Source organism: Arachis hypogaea, chromosome 7 (genome assembly GCF_003086295.3).
Source record: "Arachis hypogaea cultivar Tifrunner chromosome 7, arahy.Tifrunner.gnm2.J5K5, whole genome shotgun sequence".
Taxonomy (NCBI): domain Eukaryota; kingdom Viridiplantae; phylum Streptophyta; class Magnoliopsida; order Fabales; family Fabaceae; genus Arachis; species Arachis hypogaea.
In genome coordinates, this window is record NC_092042.1 from 49,060,689 (window position 1) to 49,069,564 (window position 8,876).

Consider the following 8,876-nt stretch of genomic DNA (forward strand, 5'->3'; position numbering starts at 1 on the left):
GATAACTTCTTGCATTATTCTGTTTTTGTCACTTTTTCATCTTTGCCGATTTTGTCGAAGTTAGGTTTTATCCTTGTTTGGTCGACCTTTTGATGAATTTGGTTTTCATCTTCTTTGGTCTTTATTGTGGTCGGTCAGTAAATTTGATCTTCACTTTCTACCGATCTTATAGCTTTGTAATCGGGCGATGAATTTTTTAGCGTTTCAGACTAATGCGTCTTGAGGTTTTGTAGAAAATCTAAAAAAATTTATTCAAAAGAAAATGCAGTTATATACATGTGGGAGTTTTATCCCTCCAAGTCGGGCAATTTGTAGATCTTGGCTTGGTACCTCGTTAAAAAACCTTTTCAGGAAAAAGAGTGCACCTTATCCTAAGATCTTTATTACCTTTAACTATAGTACCTTCTTAGGTTGTAGGCGTGCCATGACCTAGGAAGCTCTCGCCCTTCAAGTTTGGATAGTCTGTAGTAGCCCTTTCCAAGTACTTCTATGACTGAGTAAAGTCCTTTCCAGTTTGCTGCCAGCTTTCCTTCTCCAGGTCGAGTTGTTCCGATATCATTTCGGATTAGGATGAGGTCATTCTCAGCAAAACCTCGTGGCACTACCTTTTGATTGTATCTTGAAGCCATTCGACGTTTCAATGCCTCTTCCATGGTTCGAGCTCTTTCTTGAATTTTCGAAAGTAGGTCGAGTTCTTCCCTTTAAAGTTGGGAGTTGGCTTCTTCATTACAGTGAATCACTCTGGGCGACCTTTCTTCGACCTCCACTGGGATCGTTGCCTCCGTTCCATAGGCTAGTCTGAAAGGTGATTCCTTTGTGGTGGATTGTGGCATTGTTCGATATGCTCATAGGACTTGTGGGAGCTCGTTGGCCCAAGCTCCCTTTGCCTCTTGTAATCTCCATTTTAGCCCAGCCAATATGACTTTGTTGGCAGCTTTGGCTTGTCCATTGGCCTGGGGATGTTCTACGGAAGTGAATTGCTGTTTTATGTTCAGATCGGCCACTAACTTTCTGAAGCATGCATCTGTGAATTGGGTGCCATTGTCTGTGGTGATGGAGTATGGAACCCCAAATCTTGTGACAATATTTCTATATAAGAACTTTCGACTTCTTTGAGCAGTGGCATTGGCTAAGGGTTCTGCTTCGATCCACTTTGTGAAATAGTCTGCCCCTACTATGAGGAATTTAACTTGTCCTGATCCCTAGGGGAAGGGTCCGAGGAGGTTGAGTCCCCATTTTGCGAATGACCAAGGTGAGGTTACGCTAATGAGTTCCTCTGACGGGGCGATGTGAAGGTTGGCATGTTTCTGACATGGTGGACATGTCTTTACAAACTTTGTGGCTTTCTTTTGTAGAGTTGGCCAAAAAAATCCTGCCCTGAGTACTTTTTTGGTAAGTGCCTATGCTCCGAGATGATTTTTACAGATGCCACTGTGTACTTCTTCTAGAACATCCTTTGTGTTGGAAGTTGGCACACATTTTAACAATGGTATTGAAATCCCTCTTTTGTATAGGGTATTGTTTATGATAGTGTAGTATTGTGCTTCCTGTTTTAACCTCTTTGCCTCCTTTTCGTCTGTGGGGAGTGTTTCTGTTTTGAGGTAGTTAATTATGGGAGTCATCCATCCTTGATCCTGACCTGTTATAGCTAGGACTTTTTCTTCTTCCGAGATTGACGGGTTCTGTAGCATTTCTTAGATGAGGCTTCTATTGTTACCCTCTGGTTTGGTGCTAGCTAGTTTTGAGAGTGCATCAGCTCGGGCGTTCTGTTCTCGGGGTATGTGGCGGACCTCATATTCTCCGAGTTGTTCGAGCTGTTCCCTGGTTTTGTCCAGGTACTTTTTCATGGTGGAATCTTTGGCTGGAAGCTCCCTGCTATTTGTGAGGTGACTACTTGTGAGTCGCTGAAGATGATAAGCTTTTGAGCTCCAACCTTCCTAGGCAGCTTCAAACCAGCTAGTAGCGCCTCATATTTAGCTTGGTTGTTTGAGGCAGGGAACCCGAATTTGAGAGAAAGTTTGATTTGGGTTCTTTGGTCGCTTTCAATTATCACACCCGCACCGCTTTCAGTTTTATTTGAGGAACCGTCTACATAGAGATTTCATTCTGTAGGAATTCCCGGGGTGTCTGTAAATTCTGCAATGAAGTCGGGTAGATATTGCGATTTGATGGTTGTCCGAGCTTCATATTGAAGGTCGAATTCAGACAACTCGACTGCCCATTGCAAAATTCTGCCTACTAAGTCTGGTTTCTGTAAAATCCCTTTTATGGGTTGGTTTGTCCGAACCCTAATGATGTGAGCTTGGAAATATGGACGGAGACGTCGAGATGTTAGTATGAGAGCATATGCGAATTTTTCTATTTTTTGGTAGTTCAGCTCGGATCCTTGTAATGCTTAGCTGATGAAGTATACAGGTTGTTGCCCACTGTCGTCTTCTCAGACTAGTGTTAAGGCTACTGCCCGACTTCCTACTACGAGGTATGATATAAGTGGTTCTCCTTCCCGTGGCTGAGTTAGGATAGGTGGCTGTCCCAAGAATCTTTTGAAATCTTGGAAGGCCTGCTTGCACTCCGTTGTCCATTCAAACCTCTTTCCCTTCCTTAGAGTGGCATAGAAGGGGAGAAATCTTATTGCTGATCCAGCTAGAAATCTGGACAAGGCTGCCAACCTTCCATTGAGTTGTTGTACTTCTTTGACATAAGTCGGGCTCTTCATGTCGAGTATGGCTCGGCATTTATCTGAATTTCCCTCGATTCCTCTTTGTGTGAGCATAAAACCTAAGAATTTGCTAGCTTCTACTGCGAAGGTGCATTTTACAGGATTAAGTCGCATGCCATGCCTTCTTATAGTGTCGAATACTTGGGTAAGGTCGGACAGCAACGTCTTTTTACTTTGTGTCTTTATTAACATGTCGTCCACATATACTTCCATGATTTTTCCGATGTGATCCTTAAAGACCTTATTCATTAATCTCTGATAAGTAGTTCCCACGTTTTTAAGTCCAAAAGGCATGACGATGTAGCAGTAGTTTGCTTTTAGGGTTAAGAATGAGGTTTTTTCTTGGTCGGGTGGATACATCGGGATTTGATTGTATCCCGAATATGCGTCCATAAACAAGAGGTATTTATATCCGGAGGAGGCATCCACCAGAGCATCGATACTTGGGAGTGGATAAGGATCTTTTGGGCAAGCTTTGATGAGATCAGTGTAGTCGTTGCACATCCGCCACTTTCCATTTGATTTTTTCACCAAGATAACGTTAGCTAGCCATAGTGGGTACTTGACTTTTCTTATGAATCCTGCCTCCAGTAGAGCTTGAACCTGCTCTTCCACAGCTTGGGATCATTCTGGTCTAAGCTTTCTACATTTCTGTTGTACTGGTCGAGATCCTGGGTAGACTGCTAGCTTGTGGCACATTAACTTGGGGTCTATGCCTGGCATGTCTGCAGCCTTCCAGGCAAAGAGGTCGACGTTATCTCGTAAGAACTGTACGAGTGATTCTTTTATGTCTCCTTTTAGGATTGTACCGATATTGGTTGTTTTATCCGGGATATCTCCGATATGGACTTTTTATACTTCACCTTCGGGTTGTGGGCGGAGTTCTTCCCGCCTCTGAGCTCCACCGAGTTCGATTGTGTGGAATTCTTCTCCTCTGCCTCTGAGGTTTAAACTTTCGTTGTAGCAGCGGCGCGTCGTCTTCTGGTCTGCTTTTATTGTAGCTATTCGTTCTGCAGTTGGGAACTTCATGCATAGATATGGAGTCGAGACTACTGCACCAAGCTGATTCAATGTTGTTCGACCTATTAAGGCATTCTAGGATGAACTTACGTCGACCATGATGTAGTCTATCTTGAGTGTTCTTAACTGGTTTCCTTTTCCAAAGGTCGTGTGTAGTGAGATGTATCCAAGTGATTGAACTGGGGTGTCTCCCAGTCCGAATAGGCTGTTCGGATACGCTCTGAGTTCTTTTTCTCCTAGGCCGAGTTTGTCGAAGGCAATTTTGAATAAGATGTCGGCGGAGCTTCCTTGGTCTATCAGTGTGCGGTGGAGATTTGTGTTTGCCAATACGATAGTGATGACCATGGGATCGTCATGTCCTGAGATGATGCCGAATGCGTCCTCTTTGGTAAAAGTAATTGTGGGATGTCAGGTGTTTCCTCTCTTCCCTCGACATGATATACTTTTTTAAGATATCTTTTGTGAGATGATTTGGAGATCCTGCCTCCCTCAAATCCTCTGTGTATCATATGGATGTGTCTCTCGGGTGTACGAGGTGGTCGCTTTGCCTGTCCGACATCTTCATCCCTTCTTCTTTTTCTGGGATCGTCTGCTAGGCTCGCCAAATACCGATCTAATTTTCCTTCTCTTACCAGGTTTTCTATGATATTTTTTAGGTCAAAATATTCGTTGGTGGAATGTCCATAGATTCAATGATATTCACAATATTCTGACCGATTTCCTCCTTCTTTTTTGCTTTTGAGTGGTTGAGCTGGAGGTATCTTTTCAGTATGGCATACTTCTCTATAGACATCCATGAGGGATACCCAAAGAGGGGTATAATTGTGGTATTTTTTATCTTTTCCCCATGTCGATCTTCTTTTTTCTTGGATTCTTTGTCCTTATCTCGGGAGGAGTAGGAGAATCTAGATTTTGAGGTCTCTCCTAATCGAGAGTTTTCCTCCATGTTGATATACTTCTCTGTTCGTTCTTGTACCTCACTAAGAGATGCGGGATACTTTTTCGATATGGATTGGCTAAAAGGCCCTTCTCGTAGGCCATTGATGAGGCCCATGATGGCCGCTTCTGTGGGCAGACTTTGTATGTCTAGACATGCCTTGTTGAATCTATCCATGTAGCTGCGGGGACTTTCCCAATCTCCTTGTTTGATTCCTAATAAACTTGGGGCGTGCTTGGTTTTGTCTTTCTGGATAGAGAATCTGGCTAGAAACTTTTTGGCTAGGTCGTCGAAGCTTGAGATGGACTTGGGGGGTAGATTGTCAAACCACTTAATCACCGTTTTTGTTAAGGTAGTCGGGAAGGCTTTGCAGCGGACTGCGTCTGAGGCATCAGTGAGGTACATTCGACTTCTGAAATTACTGAGGTGATGTCTGGGATCTACCGTGCCATCGTATAAAGCCATATCTGAGAGTTTAAAGTCTTTTAGGATTTTGGTCTTCATGATCTCCTTGGTAAATGGATCTTGATCCTTGCGGGAGCTGTCCTCGTGAGTGGATCGAGTCGCTTTAGCTTTGAGATCAGCTTCGAGTTTTTGGAGTTTGTCCTCCAATTCCCGGCGTTGCCTTATCTCCCTTTGTAGGTCCTTCCCAGCTTCTTGCTGATGTTGGGCTTCTTCCTCAAGTTGTTTTAAACGATCTTCAAGTGTCTCAAGGGCTCCTGGGTTTGGTGAATTCTTGTCTCCGTTAGGTTGCGGGATATCTTTTGGTGTAATGTCCACGTTTTTGTATGGCATTCTGTCTTCTAGATCCAAATCGTGGTCATTGTCATGGTCGTCCGCCATGGTGGTGGGATGATTTTCAGGTTCCCCGGTAACAGCGCCAATGTTTCGAGGGTTACCTAAAACTGTAGGTTGATCTCGGATGAGATCTTATGTATTGATCGGAGATGACGTGTCTGGCTTGTGCGTGGCTACCGGAGCTGTCATGTCCGACTTGTTGGACTGGCAATGCTGCTGATCCTTCATCACCGGAGGGTGGTGGTACCTGCAAGGGACTCTGATGCTTAAGTTAGCAAGGGTATTAAGCAGGTTTTTGGTAGAATCAGAGTATGAGTTATACTTGGGTGCTTCAGTGTATTTATAATGGTATAGAGCGACCTTCTTAGATAAGATAAGTTAGTTATCTTTATCTTATCTTATCTTATCTTTGAGTGAGGTCATCTTGTCTTCAAGGGAACCGCTCTTATCTCTATAGGCTTGGGCTGTCTTTGGATTTGGATTGTGTTCCTCCATTTGGGCCCTTTTTGGGCTTTTCCTGGTGATTTGGCTGAGCTATTTGAGGAGAGGTCGGATTGTCCTGTCCTGAAGAGATCGGTCGTCTTATCAGTAGAACATCCTGGATCGGCCTGCTCGACCCAGGGTATGAAGAGTAACAGTGCTCAATAGATAAGATATAAGTAGTGGACGAAATTGTGATCCTCAAAGTTGGTATCTTTGTATTCGTGTGAAATCAAAAATACCCCAAAGAGATCATGGTATGATAAATTGGGATCTTAATAATCCCTGGTGTGATCATAACTCCGTTCAACTTTACCAGCAAGTGTACTGGGTCATCCAAGTAATACCTTACGTGAGTAAGGGTCGATCCCACAGAGATTGTTGGTATGAAGCAAGCTATGGTCACCTTGTAAATCTCAGTTAGGCAGATTAAAATGGTTTATGGTGAATTCGAAAAATAATTAATAAATAGAAATTAAAAGGGATAGAAATACTTATGTAAATTAATAGTGGGAATTTCAGATAAGCGTGTGAAGATGTTGTGCTCCTCTCGTATCTTTATTTTCTTATTACATTCATCCAATCCTTCCTACTCCTTTCCATGGTAAGCTATATGTAGGGCATCACCGTTGTCAATGGCTACATCCCATCCTCTTAGTGAAAACGTTCCTATGCTCTGTCACAGCACGGCTAATCATCTGTCGGTTCTCAATCAGGTTGGAATAGAATCCCTTGATTCTTTTACGCTTGTCATCACGCCCAGCCTTCAGGAGTTTGAAGCTCGTCACAGTCATTCAATCCCAGAATCCTACTCGGAATACCATAAACAAGGTTTAGACTTTCCGGATCCTCATGAATGCCACCATCTATCTAGCTTATACCACGAAGATTCTGTTGGGGAATCTAAGAGATATGCGCCCGGCCTAGAGTAGAACGGAAGTGGTTGTCAGTCACGCGCGTTCATAGGTGAGAATGATGATGAGTGTCATGGATCATCACATTCATCAAAGTTAAGTGTAACGTATATCTTGGAATAAGGATAGAAGAGAATTGAATAGAAAGTAATAATAATTGTATTGAAACTTGAGGTACAGCAGAGCTCCACACCCTTAATCTATGGTGTGCAGAAACTCCACTGTTGAAAATACATAAGTAAAAGGTTCAGGCATGGCCGAATGGCCAGCCCCCTAAAACGTGATCAGAAGACCGAATGGTCAAAAGACGTCTAATACAATAGTAAATTATCCTATTTATACTAGACTAGCTACTAGGGTTTACTTGAGTAAGTATTTGATGCATAAATTCACTTTCGGGGCCCACTTGGTGTACGTTTGGGCTGAGCTTGATCTATCCACGAGCTGAGGCTTCTCTTGGAGTTGAACTCCAAGTTATAACGTGTTTTGGGCGTTCTACTCCGGATCATGACGTGTTTCTGGCGTTTAACTCTAGACAGCAGCATGTACTTGGCGTTCAATGCCAAGTTATGTCGTCAATTTCCGAATAAAGTATGGACTATTATATATTGCTGGAAAGCTCTGGATGTCTACTTTCCAACGTCGGTGGGAGCGTGCCATTTGGAGTTCTGTAGCTCCATAAAATCCATTTCGAGTGCAGGGAGGTCAGATTCCAACAGCATCAGCAGTCCTTTTGTCAGCCTTTTTCAGAGTTTTGCTCAAGTCCCTCAATTTCAGTCAGAAATTACCTGAAATCACAGAAAAACACACAAACTCATAGTAAAGTCCAGAAATGTGAATTTAACATAAAAACTAATGAAAACATCCCTAAAAGTAGCTTGAACTTACTAAAAACTACCTAAAAACAATGCCAAAAAGCGTATAAATTATCCGCTCATCACAACACCAAACCTAAATTGTTGCTTGTCCCCAAGCAACTGAAAATCAAATAAGATAAAAATAAGAGAATATACTATAAATTTCAGAATATCAATGAATATTAATTATAATTAGATGAGCGGGACTTGCAGCTTTTTGCTTCAGAACAGTTTTAGCATCTCACTTTTTCCTTTGAAGTTTAGAATGATTGGCTTCTCTAGGAACTTAGAATTTCGGATAGTGTTATTGACTTTCCTAGTTAAGCATGTTGATTCTTGAACACAGCTACTTATGAGTCTTGGCCGTGGCCCTAAGCATTTTATTTTCCAGTATTACCACCGGATACACAAATGCCACAGACACATGACTGGGTGAACCTTTTCAGATTGTGACTCAGCTTTGCTAGAGTCCCCAGTTAGAGGTGTCCAGAGCTCTTAAGCACACTCTTTTTGCTTTGGATCACGACTTTAACCACTCAGTCTCAAGCTTTTCACTTGGACCTTCATGACACAAGCACATGGTTAGGGACAGCTTGATTTAGCCGCTTAGGCCTGGATTTTATTTCCTTGGGCCCTCCTGTCCATTGATGCTCAAAGCCTTGGATCCTTTTTACCCTTGCCTTTTGGTTTTAAGGGCTATTGGCTTTTTCTGCTTGCTTTTTCTTTTTCTTTCTATTTTTTTCGCCATTTTCTTTCTTTTTTTTTCACAAGCTTTTGCTTTTTTCACTGTTTTTTCTTGCTTCAAGAATCAATTTCATGATTTTTCAGATCATCAATAACATTTCTCTTTGTTCATCATTCTTTCAAGAGCCAACAGTTTTAACATTCATAAACAACAAGATCAAAAATATGCACTGTTCAAGCATTCATTCAGAAAACAAAAAGTATTGTCACCACATCAATATAATTAAACTAATTTCAAGGATAAATTCGAAATTCATGTACTTCTTGTTCTTTTGAATTAAAACATTTTTCATTTAAGAGAAGTGAAGGATTAATGGAATTTATTCATAGCTTTAAGACATAGTTACTAACTACTAATGATCATGAAGTAGAGACACAAAACATAGATAAACACAACATAAAAACCG